Source organism: Trachymyrmex cornetzi, unplaced genomic scaffold (genome assembly GCF_001594075.2).
Source record: "Trachymyrmex cornetzi isolate Tcor2-1 unplaced genomic scaffold, Tcor1.1 scaffold11, whole genome shotgun sequence".
Lineage (NCBI taxonomy): Eukaryota > Metazoa > Arthropoda > Insecta > Hymenoptera > Formicidae > Trachymyrmex > Trachymyrmex cornetzi.
In genome coordinates this window covers 2,348,061-2,356,407 of record NW_017295653.1, presented here as the reverse complement: position 1 = coordinate 2,356,407, position 8,347 = coordinate 2,348,061, and the positions used below count along the sequence as shown (strand labels likewise).

Sequence of the window (8,347 nt, the reverse complement as noted above, 5' to 3'; positions counted from 1 at the left end):
GGCGGGGGCGAGGTGGAGGCGAGGCGAGCGCGGTCGTCTCTCCGGATCTGAAAGCGTGAGAACAAAGGGGCGAAAGCAAGTGCCCTTTTTCGAGGGTGATCGAGGGTGAGGGCCAAAGTAGAACGGAACAGAAGCGAGACGTAGTTCACAGGTCTCGTGGACGTGAAACGAGGACAAGACGACTCGAGACGTGCAATAAGAATGCGAGAGGAAACGAGAGAGAGAGAGAGAGAGAGAGAGAGAGAGAGAGAGTGTCGTTCGTTCCTTGCGGGGGCTGACGCGAGGAAGAAGCAACATATGGAGAGGGTGAAGCGAGGGATAGAGGGGAGTTTCACATTCGCGACGGAGAACGGCGCGTCGCGTCGCGTCGTCGAGTGCGCGAGAGACGGAGATGGACGAGAGAGAGAGAGAGAGCGAGAGGGGAGACCAGTGATAGCGAGAAGGACGTGCTGCGTAGGGTGCGGGGGTGGGGGGAGGCTCGCCAGGGTAGAGAGCGCGAGAGGGTGTAGTGGGGGAGCTCTGAGCTCTCCGTGGCTCGTTTCGTCGCGTTGCGTCGCGTCGCGTCGCGTCTCTAGGTGGCGGTGGTGGTACAAGTTTTGCGCTCTTGCCGCTTGCGGGAGGTTGCGAAGCGCGCGCGGCCGACTCCTCGACTTTGGAGCTGAAACTCGGTTCGGTTCGACTCGACTCGAATCGGCCGTCGTCGGCACGTCGGCACGGTGGTTCGTACGGTTGAACGAGGGCGCGCGACTGCGAGCGAGGAAGCGAGGTAGCGACTAGCGAGGTAGCGAATCGTCGTCGTACATTCGTTCGTTCGTTGGTTGGTTCGGGCGGGTGTGTGTCGCGCTCGCTCGCTCGCTCGCTCGCTGCGTCGCGGTTGCGGTGCGGCCACGACCCACGACGACGGTGAAGGGTACTGCGAGTTGGAAGACACGTCCGTGGCTGCTGCTGGCAGTTGCTGGCAGTGCTGGCTAGGCGGGCGTAGGCGAGGTTCCGCGTGACGGCCGTTCGGTGGCGCAGCAGAAATTCCCCGGCACGGCACGGCGGCGCACGGCTCGCGCGCGGGTTGGTCAACGGCGTGGTGTGCGTGCGCTCCTGCTGACGCGCGTGTGTGCGTGTGTATACGTGTATACGTAGCTGCGTACCGCTCGACCGCGCCGCGCGTACGTATACGTATCTGCCCCGAGCCCGAGAGAGTCCGTCCGCGCCTCTGACTTGCTGACATGGCGTCCTAGTGCTGCGCACGGGCCAAGTTGCACGTCCTTACATACGCACACGCGCGCGTGCGCGCGCGCCACGGATCTTCGCTCCACTTTCTCACCCCGTGTCGTCGTCGTCGTCGTCGTTGTCGACTGTCGTCGTCATCCTCGGTTCAACGGCGAGGATGCCAAGGTAAGTGTGAGTGCTGCACGTTGTGACGCCCGCGTCTAAACGATAACCAGGCGGTACGTTCTATCTTTGACGAGCGCCTTCCCGTTCTCGTCGTTCTTCTCTCTTCGTGTCGTCTCGTATTGTGTTGTGTTGTCACGTTTGCTATTCTTTCGTCATTCGAGAAAAAGACCACGAATAGAAGAAGGGAATCGAGGTGTGCCCGCGCGCTCGGTTGTCGTCTTCGTCAGGATCGGGAATGGTGTCGATAAGCCCAAGAAATATGCGAATCGGACATCAGATAGGGTCGTTGCCATCGCGAGCCACCCTCGCGAATCGATATATGCATATTGTCATCGCGGCTAGACGGATCTTTCTCTCGTTTCCTCCCTCACAAGACACGTATACATCTCTCTTGCGCGCGCCCTCCTCCTCGTCAGCCTTCTCTCTTTCTTCGCTTCCATGCCATTCTCCCTCTTTTTGCACCCTCCCTCCCTTCCTCCCTCCGTCCCTGCATTCGACCCTTGTACCCATCTCTCGGTTCTTCATTTTCTTCCACCTCGGCTGGATAGCTGGATTCCGTTCGTGTGGTGTATGTGTGCGTGCGCGTGTTGGTGCGCTCGGCTCAGCCCCGCGAGTTGCCCGCGAGTGTATGTCGCGCTCGCGCGCGTGTCTGTGTTTACATGCGCGTGTATGTATGCCATATGTATGTGTGTGTACCGCCGCGCGCGCGCGTTCCTACGTGGCTGCTTCGGAAGGGTTAACAGCGGCGAATCGGCGGGGCAGAACGGAAGAGGTTAGTTTCGAGGTAGTTTCTTTTCCACGAAGCGAAACCGCGATATAGAAAGAGGTCTCTCCTTTCCTTCCTCCCTCTCTCCACCCTCGAGGAAGAGAAAAAGTGAGAGAGAGAGAGAGACGGAGAACCGCCGGGACGAGGGTACTACGTGGCTTATCGGCGCATCGACGGGCGGCGTGCTTCTCGACGTGGATTTTTCGCTCGGGAGAGGGTTGCGTAAATCCTTCCCCCTTCTCTCCTCTTCCTCCCCCCCCCCTCTCCCCCTGCGTGCCTCTCTACCCTACCCTCCCATTACTCTCCCCCTTACCCGTCACCGCTCCCCTCGGACGTGTCGCGCGGTCGGCTACGGCGCTGCCCATAGGCGCCGATACGCCCCGGGGTGTCGAGGCCGACTTCAGCCTGCTCGCCTCGGTGAAGCTCGGCCGTCTTCGGCTGCTTCCGTCTGTCCGTCCGTCCGTCCGCCGAGCATCCTCCCCCTCGCTCACTGCCAGTCGTCAGTTCAGTTCAGTTGAGCTCATTGAAGCCGCGTGCGTGCGTGCGTGTACTTCGCGCTGCTCCGTTCAAAGTTTTCTTTCCCCACGACTGACGTTCCTCCGTTTTCACGATTTACCTCGCGTCCTTGTTCGTGTCCCCCTTCAACGTCATATAAAACGTCGCGATAAACAGGTGAGCCTCGGGCGACCACAAAGCTGGATTTCAATCTCGGAGCACGTGTCTCCATAAGTCTCTTTGGCGCTCTGTGCTTCTTCTTCTCTTACTCGAAAAGGAGTTTCACGGGAGAGAGAGAGAGAGAGGGGGGGGAGGGAGGGAATTGACGTTGATGCTGAGTCGTGCCGGTAATTAAGTCGATCGACACAACTTTGTGGTGTGATAACGAGAATTGTGCAACCTGTGTGCGTCTCTCCCCGCGCGCCCCCTGAGAAGGAGGCGCTGGCTGTGGATGCGCGACGTGTTCGTGAGTCACGTCGGGGTGCTGCTGGTGTGTGGGTGAGTTTTTGTACTTTGTATGCCTGAGTGCGTGCGTGCGTCGCAGTGCCGTGTCTCGTGATTTTTCCCGGCGAATTTCTCGAGCGGAGAAAAAAAATCCGTCGCAGTATAATTTTACGGGAGGGAAATGTATGATATATGCCAACTTTTTCGTCCGTTTCCACCAATGTAGATTAAAAAATTTAATATCGTTTCAACTTTCTCTTCGCATATTTTTCTATTTCCTAAAAAAAAAAAAAAAATGAGTTATAGCTGAACCGAGATTCAAGTTAATTTACATTGATAGAAACGAATATTAAAAACAGAATTGTTCAAACTATGAGAGGAATTGTCCTTTTGTCCCTTTTTAAGAGTTTCTACCAATGTAGATTAATTTTAATCTTGCAGGATGCACTTACTTTTTATCTTTTTTTGGTTTTAAGAATTATGAGTGTATCTACGAATGTAAATTAACTTTAATCTCGGTTTCTTTATCTTTTTATAATTCTTAGAAATAGGAAAAGATGAAGAACTGTAATATTCGAACTCTGAGATTAAAATTAAACATTGAAACCGATATTAGAAAAGAATAAATAATAAATTAAGTCGAGATTTTTTAAAGTTAATCTACTTTGGTAGAAATGGACATTAGTATTGTTTTAATTTGAAAACAGTCTTCATCATTTTTGATAAACATTTGATAAGTACAATTGTTTTAAACTTAAAGTCCAAATTTTACTGTAACAAACAGGCATTTCGCATCGAGGAATGCCGTGCCGTCCTATCCGAGTTATCTCGATACAGTTACAGGGGGATTCGTGTTATCTTGAAGATATAGACGCACTCGAGCCTCGGATTGGACTTGGCTCCGCGTTTCGCAACCCGGTGCCAAGGGCCTTCACACGAGATTTCGAGTGTTTATTCCACACACGAGGTGTCAAGGAGCTCTATCGCCACGCCTCTCTCTCGTTTATGGGAGAAGCGCCGATAATGACACCCCGTATATGGTTACGTAAACATCATTTCCTTTGGAATTTTTTCATGAATATCCCGGATATCTCAAATCTTTTTAGTTCAAGGGTTCGCGATTAAATTTTTTCGTGTGTGTTGTAGAAATCACACGTGTGTTGTATTTTTTCCAAACTCATAATATCCACGATATTAGTTCTACGATATTAAAAACCAGGGCTCGTTAAAATAACTGATGCGACTTATTTAAAAGAAAAAATATAAAATAAGTTCCAGAAACTTATTTAAAATATAAAATAAGAAATAGGGCCCGAAAATACATTTATTTATTTAAAATATAGAATAACTTTTATTTGAAATATATAAAGTAACAAATATGTTTTTAAATCAATATTTCAAATAGTATTTAAATAAAAAATATTTTAATGATTTTTTGTTTATTTGAATATACGAATACATTTCTAAATATAACGTTTCAGTTTTTTTTATAGCTACAGTCTATTGATACTTAATATTAACCTTTCGCGAATCAGGTGGAAAATCGACATGGATCATATGTGGGTATATTTCATACTCCACACGTGCAATATTTTATTATAAATATACTATAATTTAATTACTCACTGTCACTTTTACCGACGGATTGGTAACATAACTGATACAAATTATTTAAAATAAAAAATATAAAATAAGTTCCAAAAACTTATTAAAAATATTAAATAAGAAATAGATCAAAAGAAGTTATTTTAAATAATAAATACTAAATAATTGTTTAAAATGTATATATATTTTAAATAAATTTATTGGAAATAAGACCGAGCCCTGTTAAAAACAGGTCATCGAATGACTGCGTTCGGCAGAAAAAGTAGCTTTGCAACTGTTGTAAAATTTTTTAATATGATTGATTTATACATTGAGAGCCAGTGAGAAATTGAGGGCAAGTTCAATCAGATAATAAAGAATTTATAAGAGTTGTACAGTTGCTTTTCAAAGACTTATTTTTAATAGAATTTGAGTTTGGAAGAAATGCGACACGCGTGTTTTAGACAAATTACTTCCTTTGATTACCTATGTTTGAAATCTGAAATCGAATTTCCGAGATTTTTTTACGTCTGTTTTTTTTATAACGTAACGTTCGTTTTTTTTTTTCGTTCAATATATCACTTGTCTCTATAATTATCCAGAGAGATTAGAAGAAAAAGGGTCACGAGATATCCTTTGTATCGCACCCTCATCGTTCAAGGACTCGAGTGTCTCGACTTCATAAAAACTGGTAGATTCGAAAATCATCGGAGCAAAGAGGGCTTGGATGACAGGGGAGGAGAAGGGTAGAGGGGTGCAATACACGCGGGCGACAAGTGCGTGCACGCAACGAAGCATCGACCGTACCCACGTGCGTTTCGATGAGAATTTACATGCGACTTCCTGCGGGCTCTCGCCCTCCCTCCTGATTAAGAGTAGCGTGACGATTTTATCGCGGTACCCGCGAGGGGTTGAAGCGGCGCCAATTATGGTGGCGATGATGATGACGATGATTATGATGATGATGATGGTAGTCGCAGCGAAGGGAGAACGTAGACAAATAATGTACGGGGTTAATGTATACGTTACGCATCAAATACGCCGATTTTTCAATCTTTAGCTTGTCGCGAGGGTTACGAGCTTCCTGTAATTCGTTTTATCTTCTTGGTATTTCCTGGAATCTCGTGATGGCTTGAATTTCAGATTTTTTAATCTTTCCCAAAATTTCTGCCAGAGTACGTATTATAGAATTACTCAGAATAGTTTCCGATTGGAATTATTCAATTATTCCTTAGGTTTCACCTATTTAAACCTCTGGCGCTCAACTTTATTAAAAATAAAAATGGATATCGTAGAGCGTTTGTACTTTGTACCCCGATTTAAATTTCTATTGTTTTCTAGGAAAATGGAATAATTCCGAATATAGTTTTATAATATATGCCCTGTTTTCCTCATAAATCTTTTACTGTCTTTACTTTGTTCCTTTTTAATCGTTTGAATGGAAAAATTTCCCAACTTTTCGACTTTTGATCTTTTATACATACTTTCCGCATTATCTGATTATTCTCTTTGAATAATGCAGAGTTTGGAGTAGAAAAAAACTGGGGGTGTTCCCTGAACCGAGAAAAGGGGTTTCCGTGTATCGCGACTATAAAACGAATGGGGGTTTCCCTTTTCCTGTTCTTCTACAGTAAACTGAAATCATAGCATTACGCGTCTCTCCGCCGTTTCTGTTTCCTTTCGTTAATTAATGTACATTCAGTCTTACTTGGACCGTGTCAAAATCATATCGAACTCATTACTGGTAAACTTTATCTCGAAACTAATTTCTTGCACATCACGCGAATTTATAATATATTCTGAGTTGCTTTTTATATCTCATTTTTTATGATTCTTTGAATCTAAATGTAATTTTGTCTTACCAAAAATGCCGTCCTTTTAATTCCCATTGCATTTTTTATGGTCAGCTTTCTTATAAATAAATACAAGCAATAGAAAAAGAAAGCGGTTTATGAAATTTAATTTACCGGCAACTGTTATGCTTCCCTTCCCTTTTTATCTTTTCTTTCATTATGCATATCAATTTACGATCTTGCGATTGTCGGAATATATCAGTTATAAGAATGTCTGAATTCTCGGACAACGGTTTGTATTTTTGCCAACTCGTTAACGTTTTGATTTTCAAGAAGATAGAGTAAATTGCGTGCATTCGTATACTACAAGCACGGTTATTACTGTAAAAAAAGATATCCTAGACTATTGTCTCTTATCGGATTTTTCTTATAATTAAAGACTGATTTAATTTTCGATATTTCTCAAGTAGAAGCATGATATTATTTCCCAGCATGTACGTCTTTTTATATATTAATAATTAAAAATAATATAATTAAGTACATATTTATTACGTGTACTTAATGTTAATATATTATCTGAATTATAAATTACTTTTATATATATATATATATATATATATACAAAATCCATAAATATAAAATAATTGACACGCTTTCTTACTGACACATTATTATGTTCTTTTTAAAACACTGCTTTAAAACGCAGAAAATGCTGTAATATTTTATTTGACAAATGTGAAGAATTTAATTATTTGTTTCTCGATAAATTTATTAAGAAATAAGCTTGCAAATAACAAATATTAATTAACTGTATCATTTTGATTGTTAATTTTGAATTGACGATGTATCTGTTGATCTAAAATCCTTTTTTGAAACAGGTCGCTTTTATATTCGTTCCAGCAACAGAGGTGTTCCGAATCTCTATGCATTCATACACACACACAGTCTCATGTCTCGCCCTCTTCTCCTCTCTCTAAGTCCTTGATTCAGTTAGTGGATCGATTTTTTTGAATGACGTCGCGTCATTCCTGGATACTATTTTGTAATTGTCATATTCAGAGGGGTGTTGAATATCCAATAATGCCCCCTCTTGCGTTCCCTCTCAACGGCAGAGGATGAAGGTCGAGGTCGGGGAGGGGCACAAGGATTTATTCGTGGGGATCGGCTTCTTCAAGCCGGCTCCCTTTGTCCTTGCATTCGCACGCAAGAAAAGAAAGAAAGGGGACTTTGCAACCCCGTTGCACTTGCGTGTGCACTTGTTCCCCGGGACTACAAGCCATGCGACTACAAGTTCGAAATGGGTGTCGCGTCCTAGTTACACCTGCTGCTGCGTGCGTTGCTCATGTCTGGTGTATAGGGTCGATCTCAGGTGGTTCGACAAACTGGGAGAGAAAGGAGAGCGAGTCTTACGGAGTAAAGATAGAGACTCTCAATAGAGTGTCCGCTGAAATTTTTATGTTTTCAAACGAACAGGGTGAAATACAATTGACTGCAGTTTGTCAGAGGTTTTTGTTGGAAAACGGAAAGAAAGAAACGAATGAAAGGGTACTGTCCATTTCTAACGGGAATCGAGATGGACATGGTCTGCGGTGTATAGGAAAACCGTTCTTGGTATAATCTCATTCTAAGAAAGAGAAGACAGAGGATATACTCGTTCCCAGAGAATTTTCTCGGAATATTCATAGGGTATTCTCGTTTCCTTGCTTCGCAGAGGTATAGTCAGAGGCAGTTCAGAGTGGTACCTTTTACATCTTCGAAACCTTTGAGGATTTCGTAGAAAATAATCATTAAATCGTCCTGAAATACTTCATGTTATTTTATATAAATGGAAAGTACACACACGGAGAGAATTTTTTTTCTTTTAAAATTTACCCTG

At 43.9% G+C, this 8,347-nt stretch overlaps 1 protein-coding gene across 3 annotated transcripts in view; it reads left to right on the top strand.

Moving 5' to 3' along the window:
- Window positions 1-583: 583 nt before the first annotated feature.
- Window positions 584-8,347, top strand: part of ttk (zinc finger and BTB domain-containing protein ttk) — a 44,408-nt gene continuing 36,644 nt past the window's right edge. For 2 of the 3 annotated variants that reach the window (XM_018509642.1, XM_018509660.1), the window contains exon 1: window positions 584-1,389. The gene's annotated coding sequence lies outside the window, so the exon portion shown is untranslated. The remainder of the gene's footprint in view (window positions 1,390-8,347) is intronic. The other variant, XM_018509651.1, reaches the window with a different exon arrangement.